Source organism: Sturnira hondurensis, unplaced genomic scaffold, assembly GCF_014824575.4.
Source record: "Sturnira hondurensis isolate 20B ecotype Veracruz unplaced genomic scaffold, ASM1482457v3 Scaffold0005279, whole genome shotgun sequence".
Taxonomy (NCBI): domain Eukaryota; kingdom Metazoa; phylum Chordata; class Mammalia; order Chiroptera; family Phyllostomidae; genus Sturnira; species Sturnira hondurensis.
In genome coordinates, this window is record NW_028077910.1 from 13,965,305 (window position 1) to 13,976,199 (window position 10,895).

The following is a 10,895-nucleotide window of genomic DNA, read 5'->3' on the forward strand; positions in this document are numbered from 1 at the left end:
TACAATTGTAGGAACTTCACCTCGTCTGAAATTTGTTTCAGCACAGTTAACAATTTGCCACAAACAGTGATCTGGGAAACTGATTCATTTTTAACATGTGGTGGGGGGTGGGATGAAATAACAAGCCTTGGGTAATAAGCTTAATGTTCTTGGCTTCTCGTGTCTTAAACTGCCTTTCTGGAGCATTGAGCCCTTCTCAAGTGCTATGAAAATAACAGTGTTGTATTAGAGGTATGTGAGTAGCCCTGGTCTAAAATATATTTTAAAGACATTTTTTTCCTTTCTATTATGTGTCACAATGGGTTTAGTACTTCCCACATTACTCTGAACCAAACCCAGAGCATTCCTATAATTGAAGCTGTTGACTATACATCTGGAAGAGTTTTTCACATCTAGTTTAGGCTTACCCTGTTTCTTTGTAAAGTGACTGACTGGGTATTGTAACATTAACATAATTTCTAGAACACACTATTTGAATTCTCCATTGCCTCAGTTCCCTCAAGAAAAGAGAAATTAAAGCTAAGCTTTGGTTTTAAAAGAGTGATGTAGTATCTTTTGCTAACAAATTACAGGTTAAGACAACATGTATTTATTACTTCACAGTTTCTGTGGGTCCAGGTACACCTTAGCTAGTTCCTATGCTCAGGATCTCAAGGCCGCAGTCAGGGTTTCAACCAGAGCCAGAACCTCATGTGAAGCTCGTGTCCTCTTCCATCCTTCTATGGCAGACTTCATCTCTTTGCAGCTTTAAAACTCATGGCAGCTTGCTTCTTCAAGGCCTTCGGGAGAATTTGGTTTTAGGAAAGGCCCGAAGCCTTCTTCTAAAAGATGCACCTGATTAAGTCAGGCTCACCGGAGATGACCTCCCTTTTGATTAACTCGAAGTCAAACTGATTCGTACCTTAATTGCACCTGCAAAACCCCTTCCCCTTTGCCCTGTGTTGTAACCTAATCACAGGGCGATACCTCGTATTCACAGATTTTTTTCCCTCACTTGAGGGAAGGGGATTAAAAAGGTGAGGTACATTAGGGAATCTTGGAAGTGAGTCATCTTAAGAGTTCTACCTACCAAAGGGAATAACATTTAGATCTGGAGCAATTTACAAAATAATCAGGTAATTACAAGTTTATTTTTAGGTCAAGGTCACCTGTGAAAATCTAATGGCAATTAGAAGAGCACCCGCCTCCCAAAATGCATATACAGTTTTAGGGGGTCCATAGGTGTGCATGCATTTCAGAACATGAATGGTCTTTACTAACCCTTTCAGATGATAGATTGTCAAGAGGCGAATTAACTATCAAGGTCACATACTGAGTGAGGGTCAGGTGAGATCCAGATCCTCACCTCCCATACCGTTGGAAGCTGTGCTTCCGATTGCTGTTCAAAAAATCGCTTAAATTTGTAAACCAATGCAAGATTTACACAGCTTTTCCTCTCTGTATTTTGTGGAATGGCTTACACTGATTGTTACAGAAATGTGTCTTCAAAGTTTTGTTGTTACAGGCATACCTCGGAGATATTGCAGGGTTTGGCTCCAGACCTCCGCAATAAAATGAATCACTAGTTTTTTTTTTGGTTTCCTGGTGCATATATGTTTTACACTATACTGTAGTCTGTTCAGTGTACAATAGCATTGTCTAGAAAAATGTATATATCTTAATTTAAAATATTTTATTGCTAGGAAATGCTAACCATTCTCTAAGCCTTCAGTGAGTCATAATCTTTTTGCTGGTGGAGGGTCTTACCTTTAATTTGTAATAAATGCAGCATCTGCAATGTGCAATAAAGCTCAGCGCAATAAAACGAGGTATGCCTGTATTTTATTTCCTTTGGAGTTTTCAAAGTTGAAATCTTCCATCATAGATAGTAAGAAGGTGAGCTTTAAATAAGCAGGCCAACTTAGCTTGAATCAAAAGCAGTTACCAATTGTTAATTTCTCAGCTTTAGTGGATTATTTAGCTCATAAGTATAAAAATTTATTTAGAATTCATTGACTATTTTGATGGTCTGCATCTGGTGTGTTTCTGTACCATCTTTACTCATTGGCAAAATTCGTTAACTCTCACCCAATAATTTAATATGACTAGGAGGGAGAGATTTGCCCAGAAATATTGTCCCAATATTTCCCAACACTACTAGCAAATCCATGCCTAACAATTTGATATTTTGGACATTTAAAGGAGAAAGTAACCTTTTGAATCAGCACATCAGTGAATTACATGCTTTTTAAAAATACAATAAAATGCAGTAAGAAAAAAGTGATGTGTAGATGGCTTTAAGTAAAATCAAGGTGCACATTGATATTCTTGTCATCTGAATTCCTATATTAAAGGAAGATGAAAATTTGTAAAGTCTGGATTCCAGTGTGATCAGAAGTAACTGGACTGTAGTGTCACATTGCATATTAATTAGTATGTCAGTGTACAGAGGAGATTAAAATTTTTTTCCCTAAGGCTTAGGTAACCCAACAGTTCCATTAATTTTGAATATTCTTTTAAATTCAGGCCCTTTGTGTGAAAAATTTGTTTCAGGATGTCCATTTCAATCTCTCCTATTTAGAGTTGACAGGTGAGTGTGAAGAAAACGAAATACTGCACTGCCTGTCTGTTCTGACCTACCGTATCTTACCTCTGATTTGTATAGCTGATGGATTCCTTGTTACTCCCTCACTTAAAATTTCCTCCTGTTTTTCATACAGCTGTTTAAAATGTCTTAATAAGCTGCTTAAATCTACATGCTTTTTTGTGGTGCTGTCACCCTCCAGTCACCTGTCATCCAGATAATTCATTCAGCACCCTGGTCCCTCTCTCCCTCTGATTTTTGAGCCTCAGAAGCCACTTTCCCCCATCGTTTTTACTCTTCTTAGGTACTGTCAGTGCTAGTGTCCAACTCTTGGATTCGGTTTAGGAGATTATTTCTCTTTTAAAAAAGGAAAAAAAAACCTCTTCCATATTTTGGCCAATTGGACTGGGCAGGAATCAACATAACCTTACTCTTCTCCTACCACATTCTCATTTCTTAGGGGTTGCTCCCCTGTTCAACTCATTAACATTAAACTTCTATTTCCTATGACCTATTATGGGTGTTTCCAACTTCCAACCATTACCCTTTGTGCTCAACAGTATAGTTCCTCCATGAAGTTATACTTTCTGCCTTAAATCTAGTGGCTCCCAGTGCAGTCCTTACGGTGCCCCACCTATGTAAGTGCAGTCAGTGCAGGGAAACGTTTTTTACCTTTTTCTTTGAACCCGTTTAGGGTGGTGATAGGACAGCTGTTAAGGTCCCTGGGGTTTGTTCCAGTCTGGTGATCAGAATCACTAGAGTACTGAAAAGTGTGTTTCTCTGTCAACCTCTATCTTCATATTCCTCGTTCTGCAATTTTCTTCAGTGGCAGAGTAAGGAGAGATAGAGGCAGCAGGTAGAATTGGTTGGCTTCACTCTGTCCCTTGAATATTTCAGGTATTTGTCTCCTTCAGGGAGCTGGATATATCCAGTACTGTCTACTACCCTTGCCATCCACATTAACACTGACTTTGCAGTATGCGTTTTACATTTATGATAACTTTTCAATTTGTGAAATCTGTTCAGTCATTACTCTATCATGTCTGCATTTCTCCATCTTTTCATGAGATTGTGAGTTCCTTAAGGGCAAGGTCAGCCTGTAAACAAAGCTACGTAAACCCCATTAGGCAGATGTAACTTAAAACTATTGATGTTGACTTTTGAAATATATCATTCATTGAAATAAGTGCATCATAATAGTAGGTGTTTTTACAAAGTTTCCAAACCTCAAAAGTGATTGCTGTTTTAGTCTACCTATAATATAAAATTATTTTAAAAATAAAGTTATTAGAATGCTGCTTTTGGTTATTGTTGTTGCAGTCAATGTTTATTAACTTACATAATTACATAAGCTTTTTTCTGCCTAAATGGCAATTATACCAAAATTTTTTTTCAAGATTTTATTTTGAGAGAGAGGGTGGGAGAAAGAGGGATAGAAACATCAATGCGCGGTTGCCTCTTGCATGTCCCCTGCTGAGGACCTGGCCTGCAACCCAGGCATATGTCCTGGCTGGTGCTCAGTCCACTGAGCCACACCAGCCAGGCCCAATTACACAGAATTTAGTGCTAGAAAAGTTAGGAGCAAACACAGGAATTCTTAAGTTTTATCTAGTCCCAATTTATACAGTTCCGATAATCACCATGGTGTTCGTCCACTCTTTTGCTGCCGCCACAGTGGCACTGGATCCAAGTTAATGCAGTGGACACTGATAGATCATCAGGCTTCATTCAATTCCCAGCTCTGTCACTGACCTCCTGTGGGGCCTTAGAACGCTCTCTCTGTGCTTGTTTCTTCACTTGGGAAGTGATCTTCAAGGGGTTATTGTATGGGTTAAGTTAATTTATGTAAAGCACTTAGACTAATCCTAGGTAAATAATAAGCATAGCAGCTAAGAAGTTCTATTCTACTTTTACTGCAAGTAAAGGCAGGAACTTGATTCATTTTACATTTGACATAGAATTCAACATTGGTCAAGGCATTAAATGTGGAGTCATGCATCGGAAGCCGGTTAAAATGTAGCCCTTGCCCTCTGTCCAGTTTAGCCAGGGAGAGACAGTCATAAATGGAAAGTTAAAAGTAGTTAAGTACAAACATAGATGTAGGTGGTGCCTTTGGTAAACCCCATTATTTTGGGACTACATCAGAGCATTAGATGAAGCACACAGAAATTTAGCCTTTATCTGAATTATCTCCACCTTCAGGCTTTGTTATTCAGACCTCAATTTTTTCAAGCCCCCAACTCCCAACTGCCCCCTCATTCTCATAAATTCTAATTTCAATGGGAGGAGGTGACAGAGAGACCAGCCCACAGTTTAGAAATCCACTATATGCTACTTGTTTATTCCTTGCTGCTCAGAGGAGGAATCTGCTCGTAACTAAATAGTCCCATTGTCTTGAATCCTATCTCCTACTTCTCTCCTCTTTCCTTTGTATTCAACTATTCCCCTTCAGTGTGATCCTGCTGGTATTTAAACATGCTCAAATATTTCCCATCTTAAACACTAAAGCACAGCCCTCTCTCCCACCCTCCCCTTAACATCAGAGCCAAAGTTCTAGAAGTTTGCTTTCTCCAGGCTCAAGTCTCGTACTTCTTAACCCATTACAGTCTTATTGCCCCCACTATACTGTAAAACCTTGAAAAATCACCAATGCCTATTTCATTAAATGAGTGATTTCTGAATTTATTTTGGCATCAGAAACATTAGATGCTTGACCACTCCCTTAGATAACATCACATTGGGTTTTTTCTGCTTTTCTGACCATTCCTACCCAACATTGTGTCTCTTTGCTAGCACGTATTCTCCCAAATTATTAAATGTTTAAAGGGTTTGATTCTCAACCTGAGGTTCTCTTGTCACACTAAAGTCTCTATTTAATCTATGCAGAGATTACAATGATCACACTCCTGTGATCGCCTATGACACGCCATTGGTCCCAAGTTCAGTCTCAGCATTCTCTGAAGTGTTCAGACTGCCTCCTTGAAATTTCCTCTTAGGTGTATGAAAGGCGGCCATAACTCAACTTGGCCAAGACTGAGCCCGTCGTGATCTTCCTTTCCTATCCCTGAACATGTCCTCTTGCATTGTTCCCTGTCTCTGTGATTGTCAGCTCCCCTCCCTCTCAAGTTCTCCAGAATGATTCTTGTATCCTTTCACTTCCATTTATTTTCCTTAGTCATATCATCTCTTTTCTTGAACCATGACAAAACTGTACAGAAATGGCCCTGGCCAGTGTGGCTCGGTTGGAGGGTCATCCTGTAAATGAAAAGGTCATGGGTTTGATTCCTACTCAGGGCACGTGCCCAGGTTGTGGGTTCATGTAAAGCAGGGGTGTCAAACTCATTTTCACCCAGGGCCACATCAGCCTCATGGTTGCCTTCAAAGGGCCTAATGTAGTTTTAGGACTGTATAAATGTAACTGCTCCTTAACTAGGGTCAAGGAGCTTGGTGCTGCCTCCAGGTAGAAACAGAGTGCTGGGCCAGATAAAACCAGGTGGAGGGCCAGATTCGGCCCTTGGGCCTTGTGATTGCCACCTGTGATGTAGAGGCTCGTGCAAGAGGCAACTCTCATGTCGATGTTTCCCTCTCCCTCCCTCCCTTCCCCTCTCTCAAATCACTTAGCATGCCCTTGGGCGAGGATAAATCTAAAAGTGCACCAAAATGGCCTCCCTCAACCACTGTCCCCCTTCCGATCCGATCTCTGCACTGAAGCCAGAATGAGTTTTTAAACATTAAATCTGAGTGTGCTGGTGTCACTTAGAGTACTTCATATCTTCACACTGGTTTTAAAGACCAGCGTCCTTTAAGTCATTGAAAATTTCAAGCACGTGCAAAATTTGAGTAAAACACTGAATTTTTATGTACTAATCACTGATTTTCAACTACCGTCAATTCACGATCAGTCTCGTCTCATCTCCGGCCCACCCACCTTTCCTACTTCCCTGGGGTCGATTAGAAGCAGGTCCTACACATTTAATTATGTTGTTCTGACAATGCTGACTTTATTTTTTTTTTGTTTCAGTACAGTTCTGTTGTATATCTCTAAAAAATTAATTCTTTAAGAGCAAGTATCTGGTACATATTCAGATGTCCTTGATTTACACCAAAATCATTACCATGGCCATGACCCTTTTTTTTGGTTGGCCGGGGACAACCTCTCCAGCTGTTTTTCACACACATCGCCTTCTGTGTGGTTCAAGTGCGTTGACTTTTCAGCTCCTCCCAAGGGGACTTTGACTTTGTCTTTTCTGCTACAATCTCCCCTTCTCTCTTTTATTCATTCCTCGGTTTAGAGGATTTTATTTACTTTTAGAGAGGGGGAAGGGAAGGGGAGAAACATTGATTTGTGAGAGATGACATCAGTCAGTTGCCTCTCGCACGCGGCCAGTGGGGGACCTGGCCCGCAACCCTTGCGTGTGGGAACATAAGCCGTGACTCCCGGGTTCACAGGCTGGGGCAGCGCTCAGCCCACTGAGCCACACCGGTCAGGGCTTAAGCATAACTTTATAAGGGAAGCCTGCACTTACTGCCCAAATTAAGTCAAATTCCTTTATTAAAAACTCTAATAGAATTCCACTCCTTTAGAGCAGCGATTTTCAACCTTTTTCATCTCATGGCACACATAAACTAAAATTCTGTGGCACACCCAAAAATCTATTTTTTGTCAGTCTGATCTATAGAAAAGTATAATTTTTATTCATTCACATGGAACAACTGTGTTGGCTGTTGTCAATTTTTTTATTTCAAAATCTAAGGGACAAGAGGTCAGTGCCCCTGACTAAATGGGCATTGCATGATTTAAAAGTTCTAGTAGTACACTGGTTGAAAATCTCTGCTTTAAAGCACAGCGAAGCTTACAAGATTCATACGTCACTCAACTGTAGCAGGAACCATATGGCACATCACCTTGAGCAAAGCACAGATATTCTGTAGATGGAAGAATAAATGGATTCATGGGAGCAAACCGAATGGGTACTTAGTGCAGACTTTGGGGAGAGGAGTTGTCAGGGAGGGCTTCTTGAGGAAAGGAGGGTCTCCTGACTGACTCAGGAGTTAGCCAGAGTTGGGACGAGAGCTTTTCTCTGTGGACAGTGTCAGGGAGGTGTGTGTGTTGAGGATGGAGTTGGGGGTGTCATTTTAGTCTAACTAGGGAGCAGAGAAATGGGACCAAAACAAGGGATACATAACATTTAGGAGGAGAGACTTAGGGATTTTACGTATGAAAGTGCCATTGTCAAATTTAAACTTTTAAATAAATCACTCTGTTGACCTTGTTGAATATGGATTTCAGGAAGACAAGAATAGAGGCAGGAAGACTAATTAGAAAGTTTCTAGAGCAATTGGGCTTCAGAAAAGAAAGTCCTGCCCTGGCTGTTGTAGCTCAGTGGATTGAGTGCTGGCCATGTGAACTGAAAAGTTGCAGGCTCGAGTCCCAGTCAGGGCACATGCCTGGGTTGCTGGCCAGTCCTCAGTTGGAGGCGTGCAAAAGGCAAGCGAGAGGCAACTGATGGATGTTTCTCTCACGCATGGATGTTTTCTTTCCTCCCTTCCTTCCCCCTCTCTCTAAAGAATAATTAAGTAAGTAAATAAATAAATTTAATAAAAAAGAAAAGGAAGACCAGAATAGGACAGTGCATAGCAGAAATAGAGAAGAGGGAATGGCTTAAAAAATATTTAGAGGTATATCCACTATCAATTGTCTTTCAGGTCCAAATCCACCCTTCTGTGCCCCACTTTGTGACACTGGAGCTGGACTGTGTAGATGTTTTTTCGTTACCAGCCAGCACAGTGTTAGGCTTTTTATCATCAGAGAGCACTGGAGTAGATGCCACGTGACTACTAGTGCAGGAAGACACTTCCGGGTGCCATTCGTCCACTAGAGCCCAGTGACCTTCAGGGACCAGCCCCTGCCGACCTGCTGCTTTGTATGACAGGCCACTTCCACAGCAATATGTGTATGTATGTGAGTATCACATAGTAGATATGGTGAAAATATATTTACAGTAGAAATTGACTCACATGATAATGTTTGAAAGAAATGTGTCCAATTAGCCCTGGCTGGTGTAGCTCAGTGGATTGAGCGCAGGCCTGAGAACCACATGATCGCAGTTCGATTCCCAGTCAGGGCACATGCCTGTTTTGCAGGCCAGTTCCCAGCAGGGGACTCATAAGAGGCAACCATACATTCATATTTCTCCTCTTTCCTTCCCTTCCCCTCTGAAGATAAATAAATAAAATCTTTTTTAAAAAAGAAATGTGTCCAATTAAAGTGCAGAAAACTTTGAATGCTACTGCAGGAAATCAATGTCATCTTAAAATACAGGCGTTGGCAAAGTAGATTTACAGTTGTTCATATGGGAAATAATACAATAATTATTAATACAAGCACACACCCTTGCTTTGTGTACAACTGTAAACCTACTTTTGCCCATTCCTATAAATTCTAAAAACTCAGTAAGAAAATAAGCCAGTTTAAAATGAACAAAAATTTACACAGACACCATGAAAGATGATATGTGGGTAGCAAATAACCATGCACAGATGTTCATCACTAACCATGAAGGAAACGTACCAAATGCTGACAAGGATGCAAAGCTACTGAAACTCTCACACATTCCTGGGAAGAAGGCAGAATTGTCCAGTCTTTTTGGAAAACAGTTTGGCAGATACAAAGTTAAACATATACTTTGCCCTATAACCAGGAATCTTACTCCTAGGTATTAAGAGAAATGAAAACTTCATTCACAGAAACCCTGTATGTGAATGTTTTTAGCTGCATTAGTCATAATCCCCAAACACTGGAAACAACCCCAGAGTTCCTTCAACTGGTGAATGGAATAAACTGGTACATCCATACGTCCATACCTGGGCACATGCTTGGGTTGCAGGCCAGGTCCCCAGTAGGGGGTGCGTGAGAGACAACCACGCATTGATGTTTCGCTCCCTCTCTTTCTCCTTCCCTTCCCCTCTCTCTAAAAATAAATAAAATCTTCAAGAAAAAGAAGCTAAAATGCATGACAACATGAATGCACTTCAAATGAACTTTGCCTAGTGAAAGCTGGAATTAAATGCTTTGTACCATCTGATTCCTATTACATGACAATCAGGAATAAGCCCTGGCTGGTGTAGCTCAGTGGATTGAGCGAGGGACTGCGAACCAGAGTATCGCGGTTCGATTCCCAGTTGGGGCCCATGCCTGGGTTTCGGGCCAGTTCCCAGCGGGGGACGCATGAGAGGCAACCATACATTGATATTTCTCTCCCTCTCTCCTTCCCTCCCCTTCTAAAAATAAATAAATAAAATCTTAGAAGAATAGACAAAACTATGAGGATAGAGTCTCAGGTCACAGTGGTGAGCAGGCCTGCTGTTGTAGCATCGGACTGGTGGGAGGGCATTCAGAAATGGCATTACATGCTGCGGGATTCAATCAACTGGGGTTGATGGGGGACTGTACAGTACATGTGGATGACAATATGAAAGAAGCTGTAAGAAGGCTTCCTGAAAACCTGTACAACAACAGGATGTTTGAATGAAGAGAGCACTGGACCTGTCTATGAGACAGTTGCTCTTGCCTAAAAAGCAGTGGGCAGCCCTGACTCGTGTGGCTCAGTGGATTGAGTGCTAATGTTGCAGGTTCAATTCCCCCTCAGGGCATTTGCTTAGGTTGTGGGCTAGGTCCCTAGTTGGGGGCACATGAGGGGCAATCAACTGATGTTCACTGATGTTTCTCTTACACATTAATGTTTCTTTCCCTCTCTTGCTGCCTCCCTTCCCCTCTCTCAGAAAATAAATAAAGAGCAGTGGGCAAAATATGAGGAGGATAAATTCTACCTTGAAGTATATCTGAAAGAGGTTATTTGGGAAAGAGAAAAAAGAGAAGAATGGGCAAAGAAATAATCATGTAATCAAAATCTGTGGATGCATCTGTCCTCAGTATTTTATTTTAGTTTTAAAGATTTTATTTATTTCTAGATAGAGAAGGGAAGGAGAAAGAGAGGGAGAGAAACATCGGTGTGTGGTTGCCTCTTGAGTGCCCCCTACTGGGGATCTGGCCTGCAACTCAGGCATGTGCCCTGACTGGGAACCAAACTGGCAACCATTTTGTTTGCAGGCCAGCGTTCAGTCCACTGAGCCACACCAGCCAGGGTTGTCCTCAGTATTTTAATGTGTTGCTTCAACCTGAAATGTACAATTTAGAACCATTAGGGCTGCAAATGTATAACTTTAGATAAATGTCTTTATAACCTAATTTTTAAAAATATATAAGGATAAAACATTGATCAGTGATTGTCCAGAACTAAGGAGGGGAGAAACTGACTGTACAGGTGCACAA

At 41.1% G+C, this 10,895-nt stretch overlaps 1 pseudogene; it reads left to right on the forward strand.

Annotated features, from left to right (window-relative positions):
- The first annotated feature begins 9,886 nt into the window (after positions 1–9,886).
- On the forward strand, positions 9,887–10,504 carry LOC118987505 (cytochrome b-c1 complex subunit 7-like; annotated as a pseudogene).
- Positions 10,505–10,895: the final 391 nt, after the last annotated feature.